Source organism: Falco naumanni, chromosome 14 (assembly GCF_017639655.2).
Source record: "Falco naumanni isolate bFalNau1 chromosome 14, bFalNau1.pat, whole genome shotgun sequence".
Taxonomy (NCBI): domain Eukaryota; kingdom Metazoa; phylum Chordata; class Aves; order Falconiformes; family Falconidae; genus Falco; species Falco naumanni.
Window position 1 is genome coordinate 14978597 of NC_054067.1, and position 13965 is coordinate 14992561.

General features: G+C 48.6%; 1 protein-coding gene across 1 annotated transcript in view; it reads right to left on the reverse strand.

Annotated features, from left to right (window-relative positions):
- The window catches only part of GPC3 (glypican 3), a 154808-nt gene that overhangs the window by 28972 nt on the left and 111871 nt on the right, over window positions 1–13965 (reverse strand). The window lies entirely within an intron of this gene.

Consider the following 13965-nt stretch of genomic DNA (forward strand, 5'->3'; position numbering starts at 1 on the left):
GAAAATTTCTATCATTACCACTCTGCTGTTAAAAGCCTTCTTGAATTTAATCCCAGCACTAAAAAAAAAAATGAAAAGGATAAGTAACTGAGAAGATATTACAAAATGGGAGCTTTCCGCATACTTCAGGGGTTTAGTTAGTTCCATCTATTGCAGCAATATGCATGCCTTTCAAGGCATTTTTTAATATCTGGAATCTAGATTATATTTTTAAACTATCAAGCTAGCCTTAGAAAACAGATTCTAAAATATTTAGCTGCTGAAGTTTATACAGCCTTGGAGGAATGCTTTCGGCATCTGGCTTGCTCTGTCCACGGCAATGTCCACATACCTTAGTGTTTATATTAGAGGAGCATAACGTAATGAAAAACAAATGGCTGGATGTGAGACCCCTTTGGGTTTCCCAGCTGCATCAAACAACACAGCAACCCTCTCCCTGGCACGTCCGCAAGCCTTGCCTGGCGTGACAGCCATACTGGGTTCCGCATCCACGGTAGGAAGCAAAACCCAGCCCATCTCCCCGAAATTCAGGGGATGTGTTTCCATGGCCTTCAACAGGCTCTGGCTTAGACTGGTTAAGTTCACTTTTCAGGAATTTTATTGTATTTAGACATTTACAGGGCTTTCCCAGAATATGGCATAAACACAAAAAAGCAACAAATAAAAAAAGGCAAATGCAGCTGGGGGCAGCACGAGGAAGACCTCGCACAGGAACCCAACACGCTGACCGCTCAAGCCTTTACACCATCACTTGTCTTGCTCTGCTCCAAACGAAGCCCACAGCTAACAGCGGTCCTCAGCACAGAGTCTATCACCTCAAGGTGGAAGGAGGGTCTCCCGCACACAGCAGCTAATTACAGCACACACCAGTTCAAACCCATTGCCCCAGTGCACCACTGCTAAAAGCCCAGCCCACCATGGTGGAAAGGGACCTGAGGCAGGATGCTCACTCCGCTGCATCCGAGGCACCGAGCAAGCCAGACAGGATCCACTGCGCAGCTCAGCAGCACAACTTGCATTACTTACCCAAAACAGCAGAGGAACTTTCTGGCAGAATCAAGCTTTGGGATATTTTCAGATTTAATAAGCTCAGCAGGGGGCAGGGGAAAATCAGGATTTTTCAGTCGTGTGTTTTCAAACATTAAAATGACTGAGCATTTCTTGTATTACTACTTTTTTCTTGGCATGCCATAAATTAGCAGCTTAATTTCTTTGCCTTTGTAGCCACAATAAAACAGGAACTTTCTGAGAAACACTGCACAGGCCCTGACTTTGGATCGAGTGAACGTGACATCCCTGTGCCATGCTGCTCATTTCTTTTCCAGGACAAAAGCTCCATCCTTGTTGACACACTCGCCAGCTGCTGAGAACCACAGGGAAGTTCAATGTGTTCAGTTTTGCAGCTGGCAGTGGAGAAATGAAGCCCGTGACACAAAACCTACTGGCACCACTAGCAGGAGACCTGACACAGGGTGAAAATCCCACCCCACTTGTGCATCCAGGCCCAGAAATGCTGTTGGATGCCTCAGCTTTGGCTGAAACAGCAGCCACAGTCCCACTCATTGACCATTACACAACCTCCCCTACGGTCTGCACACTTTATGAAATTATATTTGGTGGACTGAACATAGATTCTCCATCCTTAAATAGCAAGCAGAGTTGACCGTACCCTAACATTACTGCTTATTCATGTCCTGTGGTTTAAAGTCTATGGTAAGAGACAGGAAAATACATAGTCTGGCAATCGCTAAAGTAGTATGTAACAGTGAAACAGCTTTAACTTAATCACAATTCATCCAGCTGTAAGAGTTTACAGTTGTACCTACTCTTCTTTGCTAAGCCATAATGGTAAAAATACTGTATAATGTACCTGATGTAAACTAGAGCACTAAGTGGGGAGTCCACGCGCACGCAGGCATCTCTGAAGTGTCTGCAGGGCATTCATCTTCCATCTGCACAACCATCATGGCAAGAAACTTCCTTTGCTCCTGACTACAAGCTCCAACTGCTCAGACCTGCAGCGGCTTTATTTCCAATCTCATCCCTTTTAAACCGTGACCCTCCGGACGGGTAGGGCGGGCAGCGCTGCGGTACCTCTGCTGCCGCACCAGCCGCTGGGGCATCGGCACGGGGGATGCTGAGCAGACCTGGCTGGTCTCCGTACACATCTTGGTCGTTTGGCTTGTCTTGTGGTCTCCTTACAGCTTAAAAAACAAGGCAGATGGGAACGGCGTGCTGAGCCTTTCTGCAAGGAAAGTTCCCCAGGGCATCCCAGCATGATTTACACAATTATTCATAACCATACAGTGACCAGACAAAAACAGATGCAGCAACATGGGGTAATGACTCAGCTGGATTTGGACGGGCCACCGTATGTTGAAATCTTTATAACTCCTCATTCTTTACAACCACTTTACTCAGAGCTCACCAGCCCACCAGCCCACTGAGCCACCTGGTCTTGTTTTTCCAATTTTAACATAAACACTGAGAGCTGCAACATACTTTTTATCATTAATCTCCCGTCTCTGAAAAGAAATCAGTATTGTGTTTCTTGGACTGTAGTTTAATAGCTGTTTTCTTCTTTCAGAAACTACGCCCATGGTATTGCAAATACCAATGTGAGCAATGCCCAAAATTGTGCCCACAAATTCAAATAAAATATCACCAGTGAGCTACTAGCACCGTGCTCCTTTAGGGCAAAAATCATCCCTTTCAACATACTTCAAAAATATGTAAAGAGAACAGCCAAAGAGATTATTAAGGGGAATAGAAGACTTTTAGAAAAACATTTAATTCCTTCATGAGTTTAGGGGAGAAGTCTGATTGATATTTGTAATCTTTCGGTGGACAGAGCTGTCATTTAATTTAGCTTGCATGACTGAAAGAATTTAATAAAAGTGTTCCATAGAGTTTTGCTGAAATTCTTCGCATGTTTTTAGTAAGCCTCTGGAATACGATCAAACCTAAAAAGCTGGAGAGGACAGAGACTGAACTTGCAGCTAAAATAATATTCAGAATTGTAATATATGCTTAATAATCAAGTATTCACATCCAGCAGAAAAAGTGCCTGAGTGCAGAAACTCCTCTGGATCCCCAGCCGTGTCCATGTGCTGCTTGGCATCACGAAGGGGACCCTGGGAACTCAACCCAGCAGCGAAAAACAGCCCCTGGCTCTGCCAGAAACCTCTCAAAACTCAACCAAACCCACCAGCTTATGACTGTCTGCAAAACCTGGGATGCCTTTCTTCAGGAGCCTCAGTACAAAAAACTTTTGGGAGGAGCAAAGGTGTTATTTCCCCTTGCATCGCGCCAGCTGCCTGCTCCAGCCACGCATTTTCGGGTACCCAACACAGATGCCGCCACACTTCCCACACAACTCCCAAGATTCCCAATAGGTCAGGTTTTTCTATTTTAAATTCCAGCTTGCTGAAAACATTGTTTTGGGGGGAGAAAAACTACATCTTATGGCCAATCCTGGCCTTGAAATCTGCAATACCGAATAATTTATGGGTGGCTTTTAAATCAGGGCAGCATCATGGGAAACGTGCAGATTTTCACACGATACTGTTCCCTGTTAACAGCTCATTACAATGTACAGAAGTATATTCCCATTATGAAATACAGCTGGGGTTGTTTTGCTTACGAAGGTCATTATCTGATCACAAGCAAGAATCAGGGAAAGGAACCCATTTTAAAAGGCTGAAGTTGTGGACTTTTTGAAAACTCATGTGTTTTGAATTTTGTGGCCTGATCGTACACAAGCATGCAACAGGAGAATCGATTCTCTCCGCTTCCTCTGCTTATTAGCCCTGGAAATAGCATGGAAAAAATTATCTTTTATTAGCAAATACTTTCTTTATTATTTAACCAACCCTCATCTTGAGATTCGCTGGTGCCCTCCACTCCACTTTCCTATTTCCCAGCTCTGTTCAGTTTATCCTTTCTGCGGACAGGGGCCTCGGTGGCACCGGAGCGTGCACCAGCAGAAACTCAACAAACATCAACAGCAGCATTTTCAGTTGCTTCTTTCCAGGCTCTAGAGAGCCCTCCCCATCTTGGGCGGCAACAAAATGCAATGCGCACATTACAGAAAAACTCAATGTTCCCTGGCACCAAACGCCAAACACCATTTAAAAATAAGGATATTTAAAAATTTTAAAAGTATCTGTAAATACCAGCATCTGTACTTCTGTCTTGCAAGAGTGAACACGCATGCATATGCACGGGGGAAGGTATCACTGCCCTTCCAGCCACATGGACAAAAGAGCCTGTTTTGGCAGGAGGACACCCAAACTGGTTTACTTACAGCCCTTCCAGTTAGATGCACCTTGGCAGCACAGATGTGGCAGAGAAGAAACCTGTTCCTAATTGTACTCCTATTTCAAGCTCAGCACAACAAGGAGCGATCGCTAATCAAGTGTTAATAAAGTAGAAGCAGATTTTGGAGCTGGAAAAGTAATTTTCAGTGCTTGGAAAAACAACAAGTTGTGCATGTCAGCTGTTTTATCAGCTGCTCTGAAAGCAAATTCTGCACTTCCCCATGCTGCCTGCTTCGAGATGTCGCAGGTTTTGCCCTGCTGAAGCCATATCCAGCAGATCAAGACCCAGGCAGCACTTTCTGCCTGCTCTGGGCAGGGTGGGCAAGGGATGGTGCTGGGATGCCCTCCCCATGCACCGCTCCTGGGTCACTCCTGATTTGGGGCTCCACACCAACCCACGGTGATGGGTGCCAAAAGGGGTGAACCATAGCTCTGAGTTTATATTGTGCCTCTTCACCTGCAAAAATGTTTTAGTCTTTACTTCTAGCACTAAAAATGCCATCCCCTGGAACAGGAAAAATCCCTACCATGCATCACTCGGGGTCTACCGGCACAGCAGGACCCCCTTTACTGTCTTCACAGGCTCCAGAGGAGATGCCCTCAGCTGCCAGTAAATCAGTTTTCCTGGTCATTCTCCTGATAGCACAAAGAAGCTGGTGACAGCAGTGAATTATTGGCAAAAGGGTGGCCCTACTTTATGGATCATCAGCCTAATTCCAGATTAGCTATGAAAACTGACAACATCCCTATGGGTAAAGGAAGACAGATAAAGACCCCTAAGTGCTGGCAGTAATTAAAATGGGTCCACACTGGACAGTAAATCTCTTTCAGCAGCAGAAGGGGCTGCCAAGCCGTTATGGATTGCTCTGGTTTGGTGAGGGCAGGCTGATGCCCGGGACAGGATGCTCCTGTGCACGCAGAGGTTAAGCCCTTGCTGGCACCAGGGCAGGCAGAGGGACCAGCTCCCGCCTGCTCTCCCCCAGGCAGGGGAGGTGTTACTTCCCCCAACCCGAACAAATGCTCATTCATCACAGGGCACATGCGAAAAAGAGATTACTCAGGCTTTACGATCAGTTCATTCACCTTATATCCAGTTCCTTCCCCTTCCACCCTGCAGCTATTTATGGCTTGTTTTTGTGCGGTAGGAAGGAACAGGACGATGTAGGTGCCGAGCAGGGCTGTGGAGTCCAGCCCAGCCTGCTGGTGACCTGGGCAGTCCCTGTCTGCTTCTGGCCTGTCCCCTGAGCCCTGCATTGATGCTGATGCTGGAGAAATGCTGCTTTTCTCTTTGCGAGCTGCCACAGCTCCTTCTCCTCCTTCACAATTCTGAGACCAGTGGTCCTTCAGCAGCCCTTCCTGCACACCACCATCCTCCACCTCTGCCAAACAGACATCCCTCAAACTCCAGAAACCCATCATTAAACCAGTCATTGAACACGTAGTTGGAGCAGGCAGTAGATGATTCCTTCAGCACCTTGCAGGAGTCTGCCTGGACCTTTTCCTGCCAGGATCGGACAGACTCCCACGAGCTACCACTTCTCTAGAAGTGACGTAGGAATGGAGCTATTTGCCGCAAACAGCCCCTTCCAGCTCTTCTTTGCTTTGCCTGGACTGACCTGCAACATTTCCTCAGTCCCAGTCTCTGCCACAGGGCCCATAACTGTTCCAGATCTGGCACTACTCATACCGGAGCAACTCCTGAGGATGTCTGGTGCACGACCCAGAAAACCTGTACCTTGAGAAAGGGGAGCAGAATGCCACGTTAATCCCATGGGGCACTTTTAAAGCTGCGTCAGGGCAAGATGAATATACCAGCAAGAGCTGGTATTTCAAGATTGCTTGGGCTTTCAGAGTGCCTGGAAGAATTAAAAAAGAGAGCTGTCCTCACCAGGCACATAACCACCCACACCTGTCAAGGGTGGAAAAGGCTCCACAAAGGTGCTCCCTTCCTTGCTACCTGTAAGAGCTGCCTGCCTCAGCCCCTCCCCACACCACTTCTTCACTGGCTTTGTATCCCTGTTCCTTCTTCCCACAGAGTTTCTCAGTATCTTACCAGTAGCCCCAGCTGCCTTCCCTTCTCCCTTCCACCCACTCTGCATCACTAGACAGGAGAACTTGGACCAATTTCTCCACCTGTCAAGCAGCCACCCTTCAGGGGGCTGGCAACTGAGTGAAGTTGTGTGGGAGCCTACATGGGCCAGGACCCATCACTGCTATGATCCATATTTTCCATATTTTGTTTAGTTATGTTGGAGCAGAATCTCACTCTGCCATCCAAACACTGCTCAGGAAGGCCCAAAGCACACGTCACCAGAAGATAAAACATGAGACAACAAGCAAAGCAGGAGCACAAGGAACAAGACGACAACATGAGTAGAGGTGGAGCAATCAACCACCTCATCGCCATCACGTCCTTCAGACATCTGAGCAGGGATGGCCTGGAAGAAAGGTGCCCTAGATGCAAGAGAATCTAGGAGGACATGTAGGTATCACACCACCTTGAACCGTACGCTAGAAAAGCCCCACGTTTCTGTAGAGGGGCACCAGCGTGCCCAAGGCAAGGTGGGCAGCCACGAGCGGGTCCCCGCAGCTTCCTCGCCGCCCAGCTCAGCCCAGCCCACATGGAAGCGGCTGGGAGATTTCCTCTTGGCTCAGGCTCCAGCACACGTGGCTGCTCTCCGGCTGTCAGCAACGTCTGCTGGGGCTGCCTGCAAGACAAACATCTCGTCCTTGGCACCAGGTAGGAAAAGGCAAGCCGAGAGCTGTGCCGGAAGGATTTTCTTCCCCCCTTCTCCTTCTGCCACACAAATAAGAGGCAAATCTCTGTCCCGGCCACTTCCCTGTTGCCCTAAATGCTCCCAGCGGAGAACATCATCTCAAATCACGTATTTTTGTGCACAATGTTGTCTTGTACAGAGGTTTCTGCCAGAACACCAGCCCTGGTCACCCTTGCCTCACCCTGCCCTCCCTGGGGGCTGCTCCTTCTAGCTTTACTTTTGCATTCCCTTCACCCCGGGGCACTGGAAGCCCCAAAAGAAAGGGCAAGCAGTTCTGCTGAATGTCCCCAGCCCCACAGAGCTGTCACAGGGGACTGAGCAACTGCCTCATAGGCCAGTTACCACCGGTCATACAAGACGACCCCAGTGCAGGGCTGATTACCAAGCTGTTGATTTCAGCAGAGACTTAAATCAAACAGGAGGAGGAGGACTCCACGGCTAACACCCCCAAACCCGTTAGCTAGGGAGCAGCCTGTCTGCCCTCCCTGGGGACCCGCTCACCACCGCACTGGGACAGGTTGTGCCTAGCGGAGCCCGGGATACGCTCCTTGGGAGCTGGAGGGGTTGGTAGCCTCCAGCATCCCATGGCCACCGCTCTGTCCTGCGTGGAGAATGGAGTGGGGGGCCTGCAGGCAGGACAGGGCTGGTGCTGCTGGGGAAGGCGCCCAGCTGGAGCAGGGAGCCCCGAGCCCCAAGCCTGGCTGCCACAAGTATTTACGCACTTCACATTAAACAGGCATTCAACTGAGACAAACCAGACCAGAAATAATCCCAGGAATGGGGTCTCTCCAGCCTCCGAGGTCCCTAATTAACGGCTGATGGCTGGGCTGGCTCCTGGGCAAGGTCACAGCTCTCTGCATTCAGAGCGTGGCTGCTGTAAAACCTAAAGAGGAGAAAATTTAACTTCATGGACACAGCTTTTCCAGTATCGATATCAGCACCGAGGATGGGTCTACAAACAGGATAAGGAAACATCCAGGCTGCAGCACAGGCACCACGGATACAACGGGGTGCAACTCATCCCCGACACTGAACGTCTCCCACAGAAACAGACCCTGCAAGGCTCAGGCCCCCTGAGCTGCAGGCAGGAGGAGCCCTGCCCGGGCTGGCTCTCCCACAGAGATGCACAGCCACAAACCGAGCAGCTGAAGCAACTCAGCATTTAAATGAGGTTCAAAGCTGGTGACTTTATACCCTCCCCCAGAGAGACCCAACACTCACAGAGGAAGCCCTGAATGCACCTACACAAGCCTCACCCTCAGCATGTAGGAGCTTATGTGCTGCACAAAAAGGTCAGTAAACTCCTTCCTCGCTCGTGGGCAAGAGGCATTCCGAGGGTCCTGCCAAACAGAAAAAGGTCTTCCTGCCCATCACGGTACTTCTTGATGGCTCAAACACCATCCTCGCCAGCTGCCTCCCCCATCCCCTGCTGACCATGCTGCACAAGTCATCATCTTCTTACATGTGTCCTCAGAAAGGCCACCAAGCACATTTTCTTCTTTTAAATATCATTCCCTCGCAGTACAGTCGAGCGAGGCCATAGGCAATAAATACTGCTGCAACCTAAACTTCCCTGTTTGCTTGCAGGTTTTTCGGTGCTGCAAGGGCCATCTCTCGCAGCACGTGCTCCAAAAGCAAGAGCACTAAAAGGCAGCCCAGCCTTTGCCATGTCAAAACCAAGGTAAGAAGTTTAACGAGCAACAGCATTAACTGAGAGAGTCCTCCTGAGCCGTAGGGGTTTTTGACACCTGCCCCAATGCAGACAGGTCACAGCAGTCGCACTGACTGGGGACCGGGTTAGCCAGCACAGAGACCTGCCTAATTACAGACATCTGCTTCGTCAGCAGGTATAACAAAAGGAGTGAGATTGCAAATTATTCATTACCTAAAACTTACAAAACCTTTTGCACCTTCTGGCAGCAGCACAGCTTGCTTAGAGGAGAGCTGCAGCAGTCTGTGCCAGCTGCTGCCTCCATGGAGGTGGGGTAGAGCATCAGGAGAGGTCCCAGGAGCAGCTTCAGCTTCTCACCAAGCCAAGCCAGTGCTTTAAAAAATGGGACCACTCTTTCCCAGAGCCGGGTTGCTGGGTGGGGTGTAGATCTGATGCCTCTCCTACTTCAGACCAGAAAATCTCTGGTAACATTTCTCGTAAGAGTGAACTTCTGTAGACAGAGGATGAACTGCTTCAGCTGGCTAATGTCTCTCTGCACACAACAGTAAGACACTCACATGGCCCTTTTAATCAAAGGGATGCCAAACCAGCAAGTGCTTCCAGTTCCTTCAATACAAGTTACACACAAACACATAGCAGCCAAGCAGACAGCACCTGGAAGGCCTCCTCCGCTACCCATCCCCAGCTGGTGTCATGGACCAGATACACATGAATGCCTTCAGGAGAAAAAAAATGCCCTAAGTGAGCCTTGTTCCCAGTGCAGACAGAGTGGTTGGTGAAGTGGCAGAATTGCACTGGGAAAATCCCTACTCTGACCTTCCCAGCACATGGAGCGGCGAGGAATGGAGCAGGAATCTCAAAGGCATCCCAGCTCACAGCAACACTGCCGCACACCCTGCCATGGCTGGGCACAACGGCCCCGAAACAAACCGCAGGGATGCGTGACCGACCTCCCACCAGAGCTGGCCCTCCCTGCCCACGGCAGGTCTGACAGCGCTGCTTCTTCCTCCCTTCCTGAGATCATCACTAGGTGGTTACATGATGTCAGGCTGGAACCAAAAGTAACGTTATCGTTAACGAAGCTTTTTCTCAGAACAAAAGCAACCAGATTTGTTCCCTGGCAAAAAGACCACAGGTTACCTTCCAGGTCTGCTAATGAAGATTAGCACCCTGAATCTCGGTCCCCTCTCAGTCTGGACCACACTTCAAAAACCTTGACATTAAGTCAAATTTTGGAGAAAAACACATAAATGAGAAACCTACCAATCATCCCACTAACACCAGAGTCAGCTGCATGCTCGCTTTGTTACTGGGACCATCAGGGAGGACACCCCCCAGGACATCTAGTGATTAAATTACCAGCCTGAGTCACAGCACAAGAGGACACTTGATACAATTAACAAGGCCCAGAATAACTGTAATTAACTGTTAAATTGGTATCAATGGCTCCACTTACACCATGTTTTGCTGCACAAGGATTCCTCCAGGTTTGCTTCCTCCACAACAGGATAAACTCCAGCACTGGTACAGGATATCTGGTGTTTGTTTTAAAGCACCGCTGTGCATCAGCTGCATGTTATGGACACAAAAGCAAATGAAGCCCCTTTAATGGTATTTTTTTTCCAGCTGATTTCCACAGCATTGTTCGGAAGCTGGTCCCTGCAGGACACACCTGAGGCACCTGCCTCCCTGCAGGAGCTGAAGCCACAGGGGCAAAGTTGAATCCCTTCTCATGAATAAGACTGCAGCAACCAGGGAATTTTAGGGAAGAAGAGTGATAAAAATGCTATTTATGTCACCCAGAGGTTATGAACGCCAGACAATAAACTGGTGTGGAAACCAGCCAAAACTGCCACCCATCCAAGCTCAGCCCCAGCAGCTCTTGCTGAGAAAAGCAAGGAGCCAGATTCACTCCCCAGGAAAGCTTTGCTGCTCCTATCGCCTCAACTGAGCTGAACATCTTTTCCGATACTAGCGGTGAAGCACCACGGATGTATAAAGCAACCCCTGCCAAGGCAAGTGGGATTAGCAAAAAGTAAGCTCAAGCGAGATGTTCCTTTTTCATACCGATAAAGGAGATACACAGCTTCACACGGGAACACATCTTTCCCGGTCCTCTCCTGTGTGTTCCTGAAATTCACTGCCACCGGAAGGACAATGGAAAGCAGGAAGGGACAGGAAACAGTGAATCTTGTCTCAAGAAATGACAGCTCTGCAGTCCCATTATTTACCAAAAAAAGGGGCACGTGGCCATGGAGCAAAGGATTTGGGTGCTCTGAGGAAGACCCCACAATGAATTAGCTTCTCCAAAACCTGGCGGATACAAAGACTTTGAATATTGATGGGCATTTTGGCACTACCTTCAATAAAAACAGCCGGTCAGCCACAGACAGGCTTAGCCAGGTTTACACAGCACACAGGAGATGCTCAGCACAAATCGAGTTCCGTAGTCACTGAGCAGTACCAGAAACGTGCCTATTTACCACCCTTTCCTTGCTGAAAATGGGAAATAGCTCACATTCCACAGCACGGGTACCTGCACAGGCACCCCTCACACCCCCCTGCGCGGTGCGAGCCTGCGGGTAAAACAGCCAAGGAACTTCAGCAACACAGCCCAGATCACTCCTCTGTTTAAAAACACGCGTGCAAACACACCGGCTCCAATTAATCTCCGGCCGTTAAAGGAAACCCATTTCGGCTGACTTGTGGCCACAGTGTTCCCACAACAAACCCGATAAAGCCGGGATGTTTGCAGATAGGGTGCCAGCGGGCGATAGCTGGCGTGGGCAAACACCAGCTCTCACTGAGGAGGCGAAGGAGGGCTCTGGGTTTAAAAAGCAACCCGACAGTGAGATACATTCAAATTTAATTACGTTCTCGTTAGAGAGGGTCACACTTCCCCTGATTTAACTGGCCCTGGCAAAATCTTGTAATTGCCGCTTGCATATGGAGTCAGCGAGCATTTACCCGGCGCGTTAACAAGAGCCGAGGCACGGCTCAGAAGGACGAAGGATTTAGTTTTTAAATACCAGGCCTAGACTTGGTGGAGCTATAGATTATTTTGTGCAGTAAAAGAAGAATTAGCTGATCCATTCCAAAATGCATTTATCATTAAAATAAAAATCTTCTGTCATTTTATTTAATAGCCTTAGTAAGAAATAATTGCAATGTCTGGTTGCTTTCAACAACATGTGGTTTTAATATTTTAATTGTTACAAACTGTTTAATAATGTTCAACAAAAGGCGTGTCCAAGTAATTATTGTGTTTATTAACATTTCTTTTGAGGACCTGATAAATTATATTACACATATACAGCACTTCAGACATTGTAGCATTAACTTATTAAAAGTGGAAAATTAGCCAAAAGCGACTTGTTTCGGTGCAATTTAAATATTGTATTTTCAAGTGATAAGCGTCGTGCGTCACATTATTTAACAATCTGGCAGTTTGTGCATTTTTCTAATTATTACGCCGCTTCATCTGGTCAGGAAATTAAAATACAGTGGGAATAATAAACTCGCAAAGCCTAGCAGGCCGCAGAGAAACGCTCTTCCACCAAATCTGTCAAAGTCACGGATTTTTCTGCAGGGGAAATATATTCCTGAAAACTCCCCAGGGTCTCCCATAATAAACTTAATGGCTTTCCCCGCATCGAGCCGCTGGGGACAGGGTGCGAGGCAGCTCCCCGGGAGCCCCCGCCTGCCCCAGAGGCACGGGCAGCCACCCCCTGCCCCCTGCCCGGGGACCCCTCGTGCAGGCAGCCCCTGGGCAGGTCCCCCGGCGGCACATCCCACCCTTCGCCGTCCCCAGCATCGTCCCCGCGCACTGGGCTCAGCCCCTCTTCGCCGGTCCCCCACGCTCCACCATACTCCGTATTTTGAGCAAAGAGGTTGAGAGAGACCCGGGCGCAAGGGCACGGCGCTGTTCCCAGGCCTATTTTGTTTACATTTGATTCAATCAAGTTGTGGCCTTTTGGCCTCTTTCCAAATTAACTTCTGGGTGACCTCCGCCATGCCCTCTCCCAGCAGCCGGGACGCAGGGAAACAGCCCATTAAACCTACAAACAAATATAGGGCACATTGCTTGATCAAACCAGCTTCAAACATGGCTATTTAACCACCAGGGCATGCTTTTTTGCAAACTTCAAGTCTATTTTGTCTTTGGTCATTCGCACCTCTGGGCCTTTTTTTTTTTTTTTTTTTTTTTTCCCCTTTCCAGCTAGAGCTCCATGTTTTACTGCCTCGTAAAACTTCTAAATTTTGTTCTCATCCTCCTGTAAACCCCATGAAGAGCCATGCAAGGCTCTTTCACACGGGGCTTGCCACAGGAACTGGGTCTTTACACCGCGCACGTGAAGAAAGGCAGCAAGATCCTGCTTGGGGGAACAGCTGTAATACTCTAAGAAATTCTGCATTCCCCTTATTTCCAAGGAAATAAATCAAGGCGGGTTTCTCAGGGTCTGTGAAAACATATTGCCTGGATTTTGATCCCCAAAGGGTTTATTTTTTCAAGAGCTTATATGGGAGTTAGATTTCTGGCTAGAGAATATGCAATATGATAAAAACACAGTCCCTATACGGGGCAATAAATTACAGATTGTTTGATGTGGAAACCAAAGAACTGTCAAGCTCCAGTATATCTGAAATATTCTAAATGAGCCCTTAACTCGAGTGTCTGGAAATGTACAATATGTTTCCAGGCCCTTCAATCTTGTAAAGACACATGTCCCCCAGTTAAGTTTCCTTTTATGGATTTTATTATTCATTTTTGGTGGGGGTTTTCCTCTTTCTTCTTGCAAAATTATGCTCTTCCTCCTAGAGATGGTCCTATAATAAACCCTAGGATTCATCTAAGCATAAAAAGGGATTGGGACCGTGCACAAGCTTAAATAGGCAAGTGCAGTAAGGATGGGGTAAAGCATCGATTGCCACCTTGTCGGAGCCCCGTAAGCACTGCAGAGGGCACACAAGTCACCTCGGGACAGGGAGTGACAGGAGGGAAGACCAAGACATCGGCTGAGCTGGTACCCACAGTGTCTCCATCCCTGCTGCACCCTCACACCACCATCACCCAGGTAAGCTCTCCAGAGCCTTTCTTGGAAAAGGAGGATTGACAGCAGGTCACCAACGTGGCAGAGCATGCAGGACATGGGACACCACAGCTCCCGCCTCCGTGCATATCTATTAAAACTTGAAG